The sequence below is a fragment of the Oryx dammah genome, unplaced genomic scaffold, assembly GCF_014754425.2.
Source record: "Oryx dammah isolate SB20612 unplaced genomic scaffold, SCBI_Odam_1.1 HiC_scaffold_3312, whole genome shotgun sequence".
Taxonomy (NCBI): domain Eukaryota; kingdom Metazoa; phylum Chordata; class Mammalia; order Artiodactyla; family Bovidae; genus Oryx; species Oryx dammah.
Window position 1 is genome coordinate 1 of NW_024073339.1, and position 4,157 is coordinate 4,157.

Sequence of the window (4,157 nt, forward strand, 5' to 3'; positions counted from 1 at the left end):
TCTGTGGGTTCGTGAGGTGGCGGGTTCGCAGCCGAACTCCGGCTTCAAACGGACGGTTAGATTATCTGCTCCTCTTGCGGCGGGAGCTGGAGGAAGACCCCGTAGCTGCAGCTCTGCTCAGTTCTGGCCTCAAATGGAGGCAGGAGACTCGCCGCCCAGAACACCTCGCCTGCAGTCGGCCTCACGGGGGAACCGATGGGGGGGGGGGGGGGGGGGGGGGGGGGGAGTGGGGGTGCCTGGGCCTCCTGAGGAATTGAGGAAAACAGATTCTGGAAGAACCCTAGATTTCTGAATCCAATTCTGCTCCAACGGAGCAGCGTTGTCTGAGCGAGAGGAGGAGGGGGAGGCGGTTTCTGGCCATGGCTCCCAGGTCCAGGGTAAGGAGGAGGGGCTCAGGTTTTTACACTTTTTTGTATTTTGATTAGGACCAGTCCTGGTGGGCTGCCGTCTATGCGGTCGCACAGAGTCGGACACGACTGAAGCGACTTAGCAGCAGCAGCAGCAGTGTTCCCTAAGGAGGAAAACCCTTGTGACCCATAAAGTGCGTTGGTTCTTGCTTTGTCCTGACCTGCTTACTCCCTTGACCTTCCAGAAATGGGAGTATAGCTGTCCCGAATAGAGGCCCATCTGCTACAAAGAGCAGACAACTCCGAGGGCAGGACCCAGGCTGGCTTCCTAAGGTGAGCAGGAATCTGTGTATGTCTGCACCCTGTGCCTCCAACAAGGCAGTTTTAAATCGGGAATAGACAGCTGCGAGTAGACCAACCCACGTGAGGCAAAAATTCAAATAGGCAGCAAAATCTCGCCCAGCGTGGGGCTCGAACCCACGACCCTGAGATTAAGAGTCTCATGCTCTACCGACTGAGCTAGCCAGGCGACTGCACAGAGTTCCCTGAGGGCAGGTATGGGAACTTGACGGCTGTGGACCGCCCCAAATGACAGGATGGAGCAAGTCCCGGGGTCAGCGGGAACATGGGGTGACTGGATTTGAGGCGGGGCTGGGCTCCAGACGCAAACGCCAGCAGCGCATCACCTCTCTGCATGCCGATATCCTGGCCTCCTGACCTGGGACTGTGGGGCCCAGGCCTGACGGTTCAGAGACCTGCAAGCGGCGGACCACCGGCTCCTTATGCAGAAGGGAACCTCTCTCCGTCTTCCGTGCCTGGAACTCGGACTGAAAAGTAGCTTTTTAAGACACTTGTGGAGACACTTTGGCTACTGGGCCTCAATGAAAATTTTGAAACGACGACAAGGGGAGGTACAGAGTGGGCCCTGAGACCCCCAAATGGGGGAAGAAATAGCAGGGCTCGTCCGGGATTTGAACCTGGGAACCTCTTGCACCCAAAGCGAGAATCATACCCCTAGACCAACGAGCCGCACACACCGGGGTTTCCCCGCCTCCACCCACTCCTTCCGCAGGTGACTCCGGTGACCCTCGCCGCCATAGTTCACTTGTCTGTGTCCCCACCTGCGAACCCCAGGTCACAGGTTTGTAGCTGCGGTCCAGTTTCAGAGGGACGGTTGGATTGTCTGCTCCTCGTGCGGCGGGAGATGGGGGAGACCCCGCAGCTGCAGCTCTGCTCAGTTCTGGCCTCAAATGGAGGCAGGAGACTCCGCGCCCAGGGCACCTCGTCTGCAAGGGGCCTCACCTAGGGACCGATCGGGGATACCTGGGCCTGAGTGAGGAAAGGCGGGCAAAACAGATTCTGGAAGAATCCTATATTCCTCTAATTAATAGACACCTGAATCCAATTCTGCCCCAACGGAGCAGCGTGACTGAACTAGAGGAGGAGAGGGAGGCGGTTCCAGCCATGGCTCCCTGGTCCAGGGGAAGGAGGACGGGCTCAGGTCTTTACACTTTGCTTGTTTGTTTTTAATTGGGACTGGTGTTCCCTGAGGAGGAAAACCCTTGTGAGCCTTAAATGGTGTTGATTCTTGCCTTGTCCTGATCTGCTTACTTTCTTGACCTTCCAGGAACAGGAGTCTACAAGCCCCCATGAAAGAGAGACCCACCCGCTACAAGGAGCTGACAAGGACGAGGGCAGGACCCAGCATGGCTTCCAATGTTGTTCAGCCGCTCAGTTGTGTCTGACTCTTTGTGACCCCGTGGACGTCAGCATGCCAGGCCTCCCCATCCATCAACTCCAGGAGTTCCCTCTAACTCACCGTCATTGACTCAATGATGCCATCCAACCATCATCCTCTGCCACCCTCTTCTCCCCCTTCTCCCCCGCCTTCAATCTTTCTGAACATCAGGGTCTTTTCCAACGAGTTGGCTCTTGGCATCAGGTGGCCAAAGGACTGGAGCTTCAGCATCAGTCCTTCCAACGAATATTCAGGGTTGATTTCCTTAAGGATGGACTGGTTTGATCTCCTGGTAGTGCAAGGGAGTCTTACGGGTCTTCTCCAACAACACAGTTCAAGAGCATCAGTGGAGAGCAGGAATTTGTGTGTGTCTGCACCCTGTGCCTCCAACAAGGCAGTTTTAAATCGGGAATGGACAGCTGGGAGCAGACCAACGCACGTGAGGCAAAAATCCAAATAGGCAGCAAAGTCTACGCCCAGCGTGGGGCTCGAACCCACGACCCTGAGATTAAGAGTCTCATGCTCTACCGACTGAGCTAGCCGGGCGACTGCACAGGGTCCTCTGTGGACAGGTGTCAGAACTTGACGGCTGTGGACCGCCCCAAATGACAGGATGGAGCAAGTCCCGGGGTCAGCGGGAACATGGGGTGACTGGATTTGAGGCGGGGCTGGGCTCCAGACGCAAACGCCAGCAGCGAGCGCATCACCTCTCTGCACGCCGATATCCTGGCCTCCTGACCTGGGACTGTGGGGCCCAGGCCTGACGGTTCAGAGACCTGCAAGCGGCGGACCACCGGCTCCTTATGCAGAAGGGAACCTCTCTCCGTCTTCCGTGCCTGGAACTCGGACTGAAAAGTAGCTTTTTAAGACACTCGTGGAGACACTTTGGCTACTGGGCCTCAATGAAAATTTTGAAACGACGACAAGGGGAGGCACAGAATGGGCCCTGAGACCCGCAAGTGGGGAAGAAAAGCAGGGCTCGTCCGGGATTTGAACCCGGGACCTCTCGCACCCTAAGCGAGAATCATACCCCTAGACCAACGAGCCGCACATACTAAGGCTATTTGGCTCTCCTCTCTGATGCCCTGGTGTCTTGGAGCTGGACCGGCGCCGCCAGTGAGGTGGTGCGGAAGGGAGACCCCAATTTTAGACCCACTGGGAAGTGCGGGGTTCCAGGAATGATGCGCACGGAAAAAACCCAGCGCTCCCTGGCCGGCAAAACGGACAGAAGCCCCTGCGCTCCGACAGTCCGGGGTCCGCGCCGCCTCCCCTCCGCCCTCGGACGACAGAGAGCCCCGGACCGGGAAGGGCGGCCGGCCTCTGTCCCCGCGCCGCTCATCGGTCACTTCGCAGGCCTCCTCGCAGCCGCGAGCGCAGGGGACCCGCTGGACAAAGCCGGCGAAGGACTCCGGGTCGCGCGGGCAGGTGGGGAGCGCTCGAGAGCGGGCTGGGGCGCGGAGGGTCCCGGAGCCGCGATCTCTGGGACGCTCGCTTTGGGGGCGGCCGAACCCCCAAGACGTGGCGCCCGGTGATCGCTCAACAAACGCCGGCGGAGTGCATCCAGGGGACACCGCCTCCGCCTCGGCCTCCCGCGCTGTTGGCGCTTCTCCCGGCTCCGCGCCCCGCTCCCGCCCCCGCGCCCCGCTCCCGCCCCCGCAGGTCAAAACCAAGACAGCGCTCTTCGGACGTGGGGCCCCCAACCCCCGAGGCTTGACTGTGAGAGTCGCTTTGTTCTACCGACTGATCCGGCCGGACAGCAGTGGTCCTGGCCTCAGAGGCTCTAGGCGCGCCTTGCGTCTCCCCGAAGCTTCCACCAAGTCGGTCTTCAGTCCTCCTCTTAAAGAAAAAGGACGGGCTCGTCCGGGATTTGAACCCGGGACCTCTCGCACCCAAAGCGAGAATCATACCCCTAGACCAACGAGCCGACACACACCTCCCACCCCCTCCCCCCGTCCCTCTGCAGGTGACTCCCGAAAAGCTCGCCGCTGTAGCTCAGTTGTCAGTGTGCGCACCTGCGAAAGCCGCTCTGTGGGTTCGTGAGGTGGCGGGTTCGCAGCCGAACTCCGGCTTCA

General features: G+C 59.5%; 4 non-coding genes across 4 annotated transcripts; all 4 read right to left on the minus strand.

The window, feature by feature from the left end:
* Positions 1-803: 803 nt before the first annotated feature.
* TRNAK-CUU lies at positions 804-876 on the minus strand. Its single transcript has one exon. It is a non-coding gene; the product is annotated as a tRNA-Lys (tRNA).
* A 1,682-nt stretch (positions 877-2,558) lies between these two features.
* On the minus strand, positions 2,559-2,631 carry TRNAK-CUU. The gene has a single exon. It is a non-coding gene; the product is annotated as a tRNA-Lys (tRNA).
* A 429-nt stretch (positions 2,632-3,060) lies between these two features.
* TRNAP-AGG lies at positions 3,061-3,132 on the minus strand. Its single transcript has one exon. It is a non-coding gene; the product is annotated as a tRNA-Pro (tRNA).
* An 805-nt stretch (positions 3,133-3,937) lies between these two features.
* TRNAP-UGG lies at positions 3,938-4,009 on the minus strand. The gene has a single exon. It is a non-coding gene; the product is annotated as a tRNA-Pro (tRNA).
* Positions 4,010-4,157: the final 148 nt, after the last annotated feature.